Here is a 14,575-nt window from a genome sequence, read left to right as displayed (position 1 = left end):
ATACAAATGAGCTTTAAACTCATGAGGAAAGAGGTTTGTATGGAAAAAGGAAAACAAAAGCATATCGTACTCATAAAATACTCAATATATAGATTCCAAAAAAGTGCTTCCAGCGAAAAGAGCTGAAAGAACACTATGGGATGTAAACCTGAATACCTTTCAATAATATGTTCTCCATCCATGCATACCACCTACATGATAAAAATCATCTCAGGTGGACGGATGACCGCGTGGCCTAATGGATAAGGCGTCTGACTTCGGATCAGAAGATTGAGGGTTCGAGTCCCTTCGTGGTCGTTTTTGGCCAATGGTCATACAATCTGCTTTACATTCAGAGTGGAAAAAGTATTTTCCAATACTCTTGTAGTCCTCACTTTCTCATTACTAATCATTAATAAAGTGGAGTACATACTGTAAACTCATTCAGGTTGCATCTTCAGTCTAACTACTTGTGCATTTTAGTGGCATTAAAAAGTGCTTCTATGCCGACGCACTGAATATGTAATAGGTTTGCAGAATTTTGACGTGACAGAATGGGTTTTTAGCTTAAGTGTGTGTAGAAGAACTGCAAGGTGTGTGCCTATGTGTGCATAGAGTGCTACATGTGTAAAATCTGTATGATTTGGGCACTTAAAGTGCTGATTTTGCCTCCGAGTATGAAAAGTACTACACAAAATGTATAAAGGATCGGCACATTGGCTGCCTTTGCTGATGCCCCCGTTGCCTAATTTGTAGTGCAATGGTTAAGTTGCAGAGTGTGGTTGAACTTGGTTAGGAGACTTAGTGCCTCTTTCCGTGTCCTACTGATGATAAGGATGGCTTGATACCATTTTCTAAGCCCAGTATATTGAGAAAAGAAGTAAGTGAAGAAGAAGTGTGGAGTCGAAAGTGGTTCTCCAATTTCTCTCCACTTGCTAAAATTGCAAAGTCTCCATTATAGCATAGAAGAGAGCGTTAAAGTCGGGGATGGAAGAGGATGAAAATGGGAAGTTTACTTATAGAGAGAAGTGAGAAATGCCCTGTGTGCACACACCGGTGTCTGACCATAGAATACATTTAAATAATGTCTCTAGAAAAGAGCTATGCATGTGTGCCTCAGTGGCCTAATGGATAAGGCACTGGCCTCCTTAACCAGGCATTGTGGGTTCGAGTCCCATCTGAGGTGATAACAAAAATCCTTCCTCTTTCTTTTCCAGAAAATTAGGTAGATTTATTACATGCTTCCTCTCGGAAGTTTATGAGGGATTAGGTACTTTGAAACTGTCAGATTTTACTTGTGTACACTTCACAGTCATGTTAGTGTTCTGAAACTGCAAAGTAGATTTTTAAATGCCTATTTTTGTGAGATGCATTTTCGACCGGCCAGAACATATTCTTTTGGAAAAAATGATTTGAATTGGATTGGTGTGAATCTTGTTTCTAGAGGTGGTGACAGGCTTTCAGCTACTTGAATAGGTCAAGCCAGGATTCATAAAACTTATACAACCTATGTGAGTGTGAAAAATTAGCATATGCAGGAAGGGGCAATTTGTACTACTTTCAAAACAGTTTCACTCCACGTCTGGAAACGTCCAGAGCTATGTAGAGCATACAAATGAGCTTTAAACTCATGAGGAAAGAGGTTTGTATGCAAAAAGGAAAACAAAAGCATATCGTACTCATAAAATTCTCAATATATAGATTCCAAAAAAGTGCTTCCAGCGAAAAGAGCTGAAAGAACACTATGGGATGTAAAACTGAATACCTTTCAATAATATGTTCTCCATCCATGCATACCACCTACATGATAAAAATCATCTCAGGTGAACGGATGACCGCGTGGCCTAATGGATAAGGCGTTTGACTTCGGATCAGAAGATTGAGGGTTCGAGTCCCTTCATGGTCGTTTTTGGCCAATGGTCACACAATCTGCTTTACATTCAGAGTGGAAAAAGTCTTTTCCAATACTCTTGTAGTCCTCACTTTCTCATTACTAATCATTAATAAAGTGGAGTACATACTGTAAACTCATTCAGGTTGCATCTTCAGTCTAACTACTTGTGCATTTTAGGGGCCTGAAAAAGTGCTTCTATGCCGACGCACTGAATATGTAATAGGTTTGCAGAATTTTGACGTGACAGAATGGGTTTTTAGCTTAAGTGTGTGTAGAAGAACTGCAAGGTGTGTGCCTATGTGTGCATAGAGTGGTACATGTGTAAAATCTGTATGATTTGGGCAGTTAAAGTGCTGATTTTGCCTCCGAGTAAGAAAAGTACTACACAAAATGTAGAAAGGATCGGCACATTGGCTGCCTTTGCTGATGCCCCCATTGCCTAATTTGTAGTGCAATGGTTAAGTTGCAGAGTGTGGTTGAACTTGGTTAGGAGACTTAGTGCCTCTTTCCGTGTCCTACTGATGATAAGGATGGCTTGATACCATTTTCTAAGCCCAGTATATTGAGAAAAGAAGTAAGTGAAGAAGAAGTGTGGAGTCGAAAGTGGTTCTCCAATTTCTCTCCACTTGCTAAAATTGCAAAGTCTCCATTATAGCATAGAAGAGAGCGTTAAAGTCGGGGATGGAAGAGGATGAAAATGGGAAGTTTACTTATATAGAGAAGTGAGAAATGCCCTGTGTGCACACACCGGTGTCTGACCATAGAATACATTTAAATAATGCCTCTAGAAAAGAGCTATGCATGTGTGCCTCAGTGGCCTAATGGATAAGGCACTGGCCTCCTAATCCAGGGATTGTGGGTTTAAGTCCCATCTGAGGTGATAACAAAAATCCTCCCTCTTTCTTTTCCAGAAAATTAGGTAGATTTATTACATGCTTCCTCTCAGAAGTTTATGAGGGATTAGGTACTTTGAAACGGTCCCATTTTACTTGTGTACACTTCACAGTCATGTTAGTGTTCTGAAACTGCAAAGTAGATTCTTAAATGCCTATTTTTGTGAGATGCATTTTCGACCGGCCAGAACATATTCCTTTGAAAAAAATGATTTGAATTGGATTGGTGTGAATCTTGTTTCTAGAGGTGGTGACAGGCTTTCAGCTACTTGAATAGGTCAAGCCAGGATTCATAAAACTTATACAACCTATGTGAGTGTGAAAAATTAGCATATGCAGGAAGGAGCAATTTGTACTACTTTCAAAACAGTTTCACTCCACGTCTGGAAACGTCCAGAGCTATGTAGAGCATACAAATGAGCTTTAAACTCATGAGGAAAGAGGTTTGTATGGAAAAAGGAAAACAAAAGCATATCGTACTCATAAAATTCTCAATATATAGATTCCAAAAAAGTGCTTCCAGCGAAAAGAGCTGAAAGAACACTATGGGATGTAAACATGAATACTTTTCAATAATATGTTCTCAATCCATGCATACCACCTACATGATAAAAATCATCTCAGGTGGACGGATGACCGCGTGGCCTAATGGATAAGGCGTCTGACTTCGGATCAGAAGATTGAGGGTTCGAGTCCCTTCGTGGTCGTTTTTGGCCAATGGTCACACAATCTGCTTTACATTCAGAGTGGAAAAAGTCTTTTCCAATACTCTTGTAGTCCTCACTTTCTCAGTACTAATCATTAATAAAGTGGAGTACATACTGTAAACTCATTCAGGTTGCATCTTCAGTCTAACTACTTTTGCATTTTAGTGGCATTAAAAAGTGCTTCTATGCCGACGCACTGAATATGTAATAGGTTTGCAGAATTTTGACGTGACAGAATGGGTTTTTAGCTTAAGTGTGTGTAGAAGAACTGCAAGGTGTGTGCCTATGTGTGCATAGAGTGCTACATGTGTAAAATCTGTATGATTTGGGCAGTTAAAGTGCTGATTTTGCCTCCGAGTAAGAAAAGTACTGCACAAAATGTATAAAGGATCGGCACATTGGCTGCCTTTGCTGATGCCCCCGTTGCCTAATTTGTAGTGCAATGGTTAAGTTGCAGAGTGTGGTTGAACTTGGTTAGGAGACTTAGTGCCTCTTTCCGTGTCCTACTGATGATAAGGATGGCTTGATACCATTTTCTAAGCCCAGTATATTGAGAAAAGAAGTAAGTGAAGAAGAAGTGTGGAGTCGAAAGTGGTTCTCCAATTTCTCTCCAATTGCTAAAATTGCAAAGTCTCCATTATAGCATAGAAGAGAGCGTTAAAGTCGGGGATGGAAGAGGATGAAAATGGGAAGTTTACTTATAGAGAGAAGTGAGAAATGCCCTGTGTGCACACACCGGTGTCTGACCATAGAATACATTTAAATAATGCCTCTAGAAAAGTGCTATGCATGTGTGCCTCAGTGGCCTAATGGATAAGCCACTGGCCTCCTAAGCCAGGGATTGTGGGTTCAAGTCCCATCTGAGGTGATAACAAAAATCCTCCCTCTTTCTTTTCCAGAATATTAGGTAGATTTATTACATGCTTCCTCTCAGAAGTTTATGAGGGATTAGGTACTTTGAAACGGTCCCATTTTACTTGTGTACACTTCACAGTCATGTTAGTGTTCTGAAACTGCAAAGTAGATTTTTAAATGCCTATTTTTGTGAGATGCATTTTCGACCGGCCAGAACATATTCCTTTGGAAAAAATGATTTGAATTGGATTGGTGTGAATCTTGTTTCTAGAGGTGGTGACAGGCTTTCAGCTACTTGAATAGGTCAAGCCAGGATACATAAAACGTATACAACCTATGTGAGTGTGAAAAATTAGCATATGCAGGAAGGAGCAATTTGTCCTACTTTCAAAACAGTTTCACTCCACGTCTGGAAACTTCCAGAGCTATGTAGAGAATACAAATGAGCTTTAAACTCATGAGGAAAGAGGTTTGTATGGAAAAAGGAAAACAAAAGCATATCGTACTTATAAAATTCTCAATATATAGATTCCAAAAAAGTGCTTCCAGCGAAAAGAGCTGAAAGAACACTATGGGATGTAAACCTGAATACCTTTCAATAATATGTTCTCAATCCATGCATACCACCTACATGATAAAAATCATCTCAGGTGGACGGATGACCGCGTGGCCTAATGGATAAGGCGTCTGACTTCGGATTAGACGATTGAGGGTTTGAGTCCCTTCGTGGTCGTTTTTGGCCAATGGTCACACAATCTGCTTTACATTCAGAGTGGAAAAAGTCTTTTCCAATACTCTTGTAGTCCTCACTTTCTCAGTACTAATCATTAATAAAGTGGAGTACATACTGTAAACTCATTCAGGTTGCATCTTCAGTCTAACTACTTGTGCATTTTAGTGGCATAAAAAAGTGCTTCTATGCCGACGCACTGAATATGTAATAGGTTTGCAGAATTTTGACGTGACAGAATGGGTTTTTAGCTTAAGTGTGTGTAGAAGAACTGCAAGGTGTGTGCCTATGTGTGCATAGAGTGGTACATGTGTAAAATCTGTATGATTTGGGCAGTTAAAGTGCTGATTTTGCCGCCGAGTAAGAAAAGTACTACACAAAATGTATAAAGGATCGGCACATTGGCTGCCTTTGCTGATGCCCCCGTTGCCTAATTTGTAGTGCAATGGTTAAGTTGCAGAGTGTGGTTGAACTTGGTTAGGAGACTTAGTGCCTCTTTCCGTGTCCTACTGATGATAAGGATGGCTTGATACCATTTTCTAAGCCCAGTATATTGAGAAAAGAAGTAAGTGAAGAAGAAGTGTGGAGTCGAAAGTGGTTCTCCAATTTCTCTCCACTTGCTAAAATTGCAAAGTCTCCATTATAGCATAGAAGAGAGCGTTAAAGTCGGGGATGGAAGAGGATGAAAATGGGAAGTTTACTTATAGAGAGAAGTGAGAAATGCCCTGTGTGCACACACCGGTGTCTGACCATAGAATACATTTAAATAATGCCTCTAGAAAAGAGCTATGCATGTTTGCCTCAGTGGCCTAATGGATAAGGCACTGGCCTCCTAATCCAGGGATTGTGGGTTTAAGTCCCATCTGAGGTGATATCAAAAATCCTCCCTCTTTCTTTTCCAGAAAATTAGGTAGATTTATTACATGCTTCCTCTCAGAAGTTTATGAGGGATTAGGCACTTTGAAACGGTCCCATTTTACTTGTGTACACTTCACAGTCATGTTAGTGTTCTGAAACTGCAAAGTAGATTCTTAAATGCCTATTTTTGTGAGATGCATTTTCGACCGGCCAGAACATATTCCTTTGAAAAAAATGATTTGAATTGGATTGGTGTGAATCTTGTTTCTAGAGGTGGTGACAGGCTTTCAGCTACTTGAATAGGTCAAGCCAGGATTCATAAAACTTATACAACCTATGTGAGTGTGAAAAATTAGCATATGCAGGAAGGAGCAATTTGTACTACTTTCAAAACAGTTTCACTCCACGTCTGGAAACGTCCAGAGCTATGTAGAGCATACAAATGAGCTTTAAACTCATGAGGAAAGAGGTTTGTATGGAAAAAGGAAAACAAAAGCATATCGTACTCATAAAATTCTCAATATATAGATTCCAAAAAAGTGCTTCCAGCGAAAAGAGCTGAAAGAACACTATGGGATGTAAACCTGAATACCTTTCAATAATATGTTCTCCATCCATGCATACCACCTACATGATAAAAATCATCTCAGGTGGACGGATGACCGCGTGGCCTAATGGATAATGCGTCTGACTTCGGATCAGAAGATTGAGGGTTCGAGTCCCTTCGTGGTCGTTTTTGGCCAATGGTCACACAATCTGCTTTACATTCAGAGTGGAAAAAGTCTTTTCCAATACTCTTGTAGTCCTCACTTTCTCAGTACTAATCATTAATAAAGTGGAGTACATACTGTAAACTCATTCAGGTTGCATCTTCAGTCTAACTACTTGTGCATTTTAGTGGCATTAAAAAGTGCTTCTATGCCGACGCACTGAATATGTAATAGGTTTGCAGAATTTTGACGTGACAGAATGGGTTTTTAGCTTAAGTGTGTGTAGAAGAACTGCAAGGTGTGTGCCTATGTGTGCATAGCGTGGTACATGTGTAAAATCTGTATGATTTGGGCAGTTAAAGTGCTGATTTTGCCTCCGAGTAAGAAAAGTACTACACAAAATGTATAAAGGATCGGCACATTGGCTGCCTTTGCTGATGCCCCCGTTGCCTAATTTGTAGTGCAATGGTTAAGTTGCAGAGTGTGGTTGAACTTGGTTAGGAGACTTAGTGCCTCTTTCCGTGTCCTACTGATGATAAGGATGGCTTGATACCATTTTCTTAGCCCAGTATATTGAGAAAAGAAGTAAGTGAAGAAGAAGTGTGGAGTCGAAAGTGGTTCTCCAATTTCTCTCCACTTGCTAAAATTGCAAAGTCTCCATTATAGCATAGAAGAGAGCGTTAAAGTCGGGGATGGAAGAGGATGAAAATGGGAAGTTTACTTATAGAGAGAAGTGAGAAATGCCCTGTGTGCACACACCGGTGTCTGACCATAGAATACATTTAAATAATGCCTCTAGAAAAGAGCTATGCATGTGTGCCACAGTGGCCTAATGGATAAGGCACTGGCCTCCTAAGCCAGGGATTGTGGGTTTGAGTCCCATCTGAGGTGATAACAAAAATCCTGCCTCTTTCTTTTCCAGAAAATTAGGTAGATTTATTACATGCTTCCTCTCAGAAGTTTATGAGGGATTAGGTACTTTGAAACTGTCCCGTTTTACTTGTGTACACTTCACAGTCATGTTAGGGTTCTGCAACTGCAAAGTATATTTTTAAATGCCTATTTTTGTGAGATGCATTTTCGTCCGGCAGGAACATATTCCTTTGGAAAAAATGATTTGAATTGGATTGGTGTGAATCTTGTTTCTAGAGGTGGTGACAGGCTTTCAGCTACTTGAATAGGTCAAGCCAGGATACATAAAATGTATACAACCTATGTGAGTGTGAAAAATTAGCATATGCAGGAAGGAGCAATTTGTCCTACTTTCAAAACAGTTTCACTCCACGTCTGGAAACTTCCAGAGCTATGTAGAGAATACAAATGAGCTTTAAACTCATGAGGAAAGAGGTTTGTATGGAAAAAGGAAAACAAAAGCATATCGTACTCATAAAATACTCAATATATAGATTCCAAAAAAGTGCTTCCAGCGAAAAGAGCTGAAAGAACACTATGGGATGTAAACCTGAATACCTTTCAATAATATGTTCTCCATCCATGCATACCACCTACATGATAAAAATCATCTCAGGTGGACGGATGACCGCGTGGCCTAATGGATAAGGCGTCTGACTTCGGATCAGAAGATTGAGGGTTCGAGTCCCTTCGTGGTCGTTTTTGGCCAATGGTCATACAATCTGCTTTACATTCAGAGTGGAAAAAGTATTTTCCAATACTCTTGTAGTCCTCACTTTCTCATTACTAATCATTAATAAAGTGGAGTACATACTGTAAACTCATTCAGGTTGCATCTTCAGTCTAACTACTTGTGCATTTTAGTGGCATTAAAAAGTGCTTCTATGCCGACGCACTGAATATGTAATAGGTTTGCAGAATTTTGACGTGACAGAATGGGTTTTTAGCTTAAGTGTGTGTAGAAGAACTGCAAGGTGTGTGCCTATGTGTGCATAGAGTGCTACATGTGTAAAATCTGTATGATTTGGGCACTTAAAGTGCTGATTTTGCCTCCGAGTATGAAAAGTACTACACAAAATGTATAAAGGATCGGCACATTGGCTGCCTTTGCTGATGCCCCCGTTGCCTAATTTGTAGTGCAATGGTTAAGTTGCAGAGTGTGGTTGAACTTGGTTAGGAGACTTAGTGCCTCTTTCCGTGTCCTACTGATGATAAGGATGGCTTGATACCATTTTCTAAGCCCAGTATATTGAGAAAAGAAGTAAGTGAAGAAGAAGTGTGGAGTCGAAAGTGGTTCTCCAATTTCTCTCCACTTGCTAAAATTGCAAAGTCTCCATTATAGCATAGAAGAGAGCGTTAAAGTCGGGGATGGAAGAGGATGAAAATGGGAAGTTTACTTATAGAGAGAAGTGAGAAATGCCCTGTGTGCACACACCGGTGTCTGACCATAGAATACATTTAAATAATGCCTCTAGAAAAGAGCTATGCATGTGTGCCTCAGTGGCCTAATGGATAAGGCACTGGCCTCCTAAACCAGGGATTGTGGGTTCAAGTCCCATCTGAGGTGATAACAAAAATCCTCCCTCTTTCTTTTCCAGAAAATTAGGTAGATTTATTACATGCTTCCTCTCAGAAGTTTATGAGGGATTAGGTACTTTGAAACGGTCCCATTTTACTTGTGTACACTTCACAGTCATGTTAGTGTTCTGAAACTGCAAAGTAGATTCTTAAATGCCTATTTTTGTGAGATGCATTTTCGACCGGCCAGAACATATTCCTTTGGAAAAAATGATATGAATTGGATTGGTGTGAATCTTGTTTCTAGAGGTGGTGACAGGCTTTCAGCTACTTGAATAGGTCAAGCCAGGATTCATAAAACTTATACAACCTATGTGAGTGTGAAAAATTAGCATATGCAGGAAGGAGCAATTTGTACTACTTTCAAAACAGTTTCACTCCACGTCTGGAAACGTCCAGAGCTATGTAGAGCATACAAATGAGCTTTAAACTCATGAGGAAAGAGGTTTGTATGGAAAAAGGAAAACAAAAGCATATCGTACTCATAAAATTCTCAATATATAGATTCCAAAAAAGTGCTTCCAGCGAAAAGAGCTGAAAGAACACTATGGGATGTAAACCTGAATACCTTTCAATAATATGTTCTCCATCCATGCATACCACCTACATGATAAAAATCATCTCAGGTGGACGGATGACCGCGTGGCCTAATGGATAAGGCGTCTGACTTCGGATCAGAAGATTGAGGGTTCGAGTCCCTTCGTGGTCGTTTTTGGCCAATGGTCACACAATCTGCTTTACATTCAGAGTGGAAAAAGTCTTTTCCAATACTCTTGTAGTCCTCACTTTCTCATTACTAATCATTAATAAAGTGGAGTACATACTGTAAACTCATTCAGGTTGCATCTTCAGTCTAACTACTTGTGCATTTTAGTGGCATTAAAAAGTGCTTCTATGCCGACGCACTGAATATGTAATAGGTTTGCAGAATTTTGACGTGACAGAATGGGTTTTTAGCTTAAGTGTGTGTAGAAGAACTGCAAGGTGTGTGCCTATGTGTGCATAGAGTGCTACATGTGTAAAATCTGTATGATTTGGGCAGTTAAAGTGCTGATTTTGCCTCCGAGTAAGAAAAGTACTACACAAAATGTATAAAGGATCGGCACATTGGCTGCCTTTGCTGATGACCCCGTTGCCTAATTTGTAGTGCAATGGTTAAGTTGCAGAGTGTGGTTGAACTTGGTTAGGAGACTTAGTGCCTCTTTCCGTGTCCTACTGATGATAAGGATGGCTTGATACCATTTTCTAAGCCCAGTATATTGAGAAAAGAAGTAAGTGAAGAAGAAGTGTGGAGTCGAAAGTGGTTCTCCAATTTCTCTCCAATTGCTAAAATTGCAAAGTCTCCATTATAGCATAGAAGAGAGCGTTAAAGTCGGGGATGGAAGAGGATGAAAATGGGAAGTTTACTTATAGAGAGAAGTGAGAAATGCCCTGTGTGCACACACCGGTGTCTGACCATAGAATACATTTAAATAATGCCTCTAGAAAAGAGCTATGCATGTGTGCCTCAGTGGCCTAATGGATAAGACACTGGCCTCCTAAGCCAGGGATTGTGGGTTCAAGTCCCATCTGAGGTGATAACAAAAATCCTCCCTCTTTCTTTTCCCGAAAATTAGGTAGATTTATTACATGCTTCCTCTCAGAAGTTTATGAGGGATTAGGTACTTTGAAACTGTCAGATTTTACTTGTGTACACTTCACAGTCATGTTAGTGTTCTGAAACTGCAAAGTAGATTTTTAAATGCCTATTTTTGTGAGATGCATTTTCGACCGGCCAGAACATATTCCTTTGGAAAAAATGATATGAATTGGATTGGTGTGAATCTTGTTTCTAGAGGTGGTGACAGGCTTTCAGCTACTTGAATAGGTCAAGCCAGGATTCATAAAACTTATACAACCTATGTGAGTGTGAAAAATTAGCATATGCAGGAAGGAGCAATTTGTACTACTTTCAAAACAGTTTCACTCCACGCCTGGAAACGTCCAGAGCTATGTAGAGCATACAAATGAGCTTTAAACTCATGAGGAAAGAGGTTTGTATGGAAAAAGGAAAACAAAAGCATATCGTACTCATAAAATTCTCAATATATAGATTCCAAAAAAGTGCTTCCAGCGAAAAGAGCTGAAAGAACACTATGGGATGTAAACCTGAATACCTTTCAATAATATGTTCTCCATCCATGCATACCACCTACATGATAAAAATCATCTCAGGTGGACGGATGACCGTGTGGCCTAATGGATAAGGCGTCTGACTTCGGATCAGAAGATTGAGGGTTCGAGTCCCTTCGTGGTCGTTTTTGGCCAATGGTCACACAATCTGCTTTACATTCAGAGTGGAAAAAGTCTTTTCCAATACTCTTGCAGTCCTCACTTTCTCATTACTAATCATTAATAAAGTGGAGTACATACTGTAAACTCATTCAGGTTGCATCTTCAGTCTAACTACTTGTGCATTTTAGTGGCATTAAAAAGTGCTTCTATGCCGACGCACTGAATATGTAATAGGTTTGCAGAATTTTGACGTGACAGAATGGGTTTTTAGCTTAAGTGTGTGTAGAAGAACTGCAAGGTGTGTGCCTATGTGTGCATAGAGTGCTACATGTGTAAAATCTGTATGATTTGGGCAGTTAAAGTGCTGATTTTGCCTCCGAGTAAGAAAAGTACTACACAAAATGTATAAAGGATCGGCACATTGGCTGCCTTTGCTGATGCCCCCGTTGCCTAATTTGTAGTGCAATGGTTAAGTTGCAGAGTGTGGTTGAACTTGGTTAGGAGACTTAGTGCCTCTTTCCGTGTCCTACTGATGATAAGGATGGCTTGATACCATTTCTAAGCCCAGTATATTGAGAAAAGAAGTAAGTGAAGAAGAAGTGTGGAGTCGAAAGTGGTTCTCCAATTTCTCTCCACTTGCTAAAATTGCAAAGTCTCCATTATAGCATAGAAGAGAGCGTTAAAGTCGGGGATGGAAGAGGATGAAAATGGGAAGTTTACTTATAGAGAGAAGTGAGAAATGCCCTGTGTGCACACACCGGTGTCTGACCATAGAATACATTTAAATAATGCCTCTAGAAAAGAGCTATGCATGTGTGCCTCAGTGGCCTAATGGATAAGGCACTGGCCTCCTAAGCCAGGGATTGTGGGTTCAAGTCCCATCTGAGGTGATAACAAAAATCCTCCCTCTTTCTTTTCCAGAAAATTAGGTAGATTTATTACATGCTTCCTCTCAGAAGTTTATGAGGGATTAGGTACTTTGAAACTGTCCCATTTTACTTGTGTACACTTCACAGTCATGTTAGTGTTCTGAAACTGCAAAGTAGATTTTTAAATGCCTATTTTTGTGAGATGCATTTTCGACCGGCCAGAACATATTCCTTTGGAAAAAATGATTTGAATTGGATTGGTGTGAATCTTGTTTCTAGAGGTGGTGACAGGCTTTCAGCTACTTGAATAGGTCAAGCCAGGATTCATAAAACTTATACAACCTATGTGAGTGTGAAAAATTAGCATATGCAGGAAGGAGCAATTTGTACTACTTTCAAAACAGTTTCACTCCACGTCTGGAAACGTCCAGAGCTATGTAGAGCATACAAATGAGCTTTAAACTCATGAGGAAAGAGGTTTGTATGCAAAAACGAAAACAAAAGCATATCGTACTCATAAAATTCTCAATATATAGATTCCAAAAAAGTGCTTCCAGCGAAAAGAGCTGAAAGAACACTATGGGATGTAAACCTGAATACCTTTCAATAATATGTTCTCCATCCATGCATACCACCTACATGATAAAAATCATTTCAGGTGAATGGATGACCGCGTGGCCTAATGGATAAGGCGTCTGACATTAGATCAGAAGATTGAGGGTTCGAGTCCCTTCGTGGTCGTTTTTGGCCAATGGTCACACAATCTGCTTTACATTCAGAGTGGAGAAAGTATTTTCCAATACTCTTGTAGTCCTCACTTTCTCATTACTAATCATTAATAAAGTGGAGTACATACTGTAAACTCATTCAGGCTGCATCTTCAGTCTAACTACTTGTGCATTTTAGTGGCATTAAAAAGTGCTTCTATGCCGACGCACTGAATATGTAATAGGTTTGCAGAATTTTGACATGACAGAATGGGTTTTTAGCTTAAGTGTGTGTAGAAGAACTGCAAGGTGTGTGCCTATGTGTGCATAGAGTGGTACATGTGTAAAATCTGTATGATTTGGGCAGTTAAAGTGCTGATTTTGCCTCCGAGTAAGAAAAGTACTACACAAAATGTATAAAGGATCGGCACATTGGCTGCCTTTGCTGATGCCCCGTTGCCTAATTTGTAGTGCAATGGTTAAGTTGCAGAGTGTGGTTGAACTTGGTTAGGAGACTTAGTGCCTCTTTCCGTGTCCTACTGATGATAAGGATGGCTTGATACCATTTTCTAAGCCCAGTATATTGAGAAAAGAAGTAAGTGAAGAAGAAGTGTGGAGTCGAAAGTGGTTCTCCAATTTCTCTCCACTTGCTAAAATTGCAAAGTCTCCATTATAGCATAGAAGAGAGCGTTAAAGTCGGGGATGGAAGAGGATGAAAATGGGAAGTTTACTTATAGAGAGAAGTGAGAAATGCCCTGTGTGCACACACCGGTGTCTGACCATAGAATACATTTAAATAATGCCTCTAGAAAAGAGCTATGCATGTGTGTCTCAGTGGCCTAATGGATAAGGCACTGGCCTCCTAAGCCAGGGATTGTGGGTTCGAGTCCCATCTGAGGTGATAACAAAAATCCTCCCTCTTTCTTTTCCAGAAAATTAGGTAGATTTATTACATGCTTCCTCTCGGAAGTTTATGAGGGATTAGGTACTTTGAAACTGTCCCGTTTTACTTGTGTACACTTCACAGTCATGTTAGTGTTCTGAAACTGCAAAGTAGATTTTTAAATGCCTATTTTTGTGAGATGCATTTTCGACCGGCCAGAACATATTCCTTTGGAAAAAATGATTTGAATTGGATTGGTGTGAATCTTGTTTCTAGAGGTGGTGACAGGCTTTCAGCTACTTGAATAGGTCAAGCCAGGATTCATAAAACTTATACAAACTATGTGAGTGTGAAAAATTAGCATATGCAGGAAGGAGCAATTTGTACTACTTTCAAAACAGTTTCACTCCACGTCTGGAAACGTCCAGAGCTATGTAGAGCATACAAATGAGCTTTAAACTCATGAGGAAAGAGGTTTGTATGCAAAAAGGAAAACAAAAGCATATCGTACTCATAAAATTCTCAATATATAGATTCCAAAAAAGTGCTTCCAGCGAAAAGAGCTGAAAGAACACTATGGGATGTAAACCTGAATACCTTTCAATAATATGTTCTCCATCCATGCATACCACCTACATGATAAAAATCATCTCGGGTGAATGGATGACCGCGTGGCCTAATGGATAAGGCGTCTGACATTAGATCAGAAGATTGAGGGTTCGAGTC

General features: G+C 39.8%; 6 non-coding genes across 6 annotated transcripts; all 6 read left to right on the top strand.

The window, feature by feature from the left end:
* Window positions 1-224: 224 nt before the first annotated feature.
* TRNAR-UCG (transfer RNA arginine (anticodon UCG)) lies at window positions 225-297 on the top strand. Its single transcript has one exon. It is a non-coding gene; the product is annotated as a tRNA-Arg (tRNA).
* A 3,103-nt stretch (window positions 298-3,400) lies between these two features.
* TRNAR-UCG (transfer RNA arginine (anticodon UCG)) lies at window positions 3,401-3,473 on the top strand. The gene has a single exon. It is a non-coding gene; the product is annotated as a tRNA-Arg (tRNA).
* Window positions 3,474-8,164: 4,691 nt separating this feature from the next.
* TRNAR-UCG (transfer RNA arginine (anticodon UCG)) lies at window positions 8,165-8,237 on the top strand. Its single transcript has one exon. It is a non-coding gene; the product is annotated as a tRNA-Arg (tRNA).
* Window positions 8,238-9,752: 1,515 nt separating this feature from the next.
* Window positions 9,753-9,825, top strand: TRNAR-UCG (transfer RNA arginine (anticodon UCG)). Its single transcript has one exon. It is a non-coding gene; the product is annotated as a tRNA-Arg (tRNA).
* A 1,515-nt stretch (window positions 9,826-11,340) lies between these two features.
* On the top strand, window positions 11,341-11,413 carry TRNAR-UCG (transfer RNA arginine (anticodon UCG)). The gene has a single exon. It is a non-coding gene; the product is annotated as a tRNA-Arg (tRNA).
* Window positions 11,414-12,207: 794 nt separating this feature from the next.
* On the top strand, window positions 12,208-12,280 carry TRNAR-CCU (transfer RNA arginine (anticodon CCU)). The gene has a single exon. It is a non-coding gene; the product is annotated as a tRNA-Arg (tRNA).
* Window positions 12,281-14,575: the final 2,295 nt, after the last annotated feature.

This window comes from Triturus cristatus, chromosome 4_1 (assembly GCF_964204655.1).
Source record: "Triturus cristatus chromosome 4_1, aTriCri1.1, whole genome shotgun sequence".
Taxonomy (NCBI): Eukaryota; Metazoa; Chordata; class Amphibia; order Caudata; family Salamandridae; genus Triturus; species Triturus cristatus.
The sequence above is the reverse complement of the archived record's forward strand: the minus strand, read 5'-3'. Positions and strand labels throughout refer to the sequence as shown.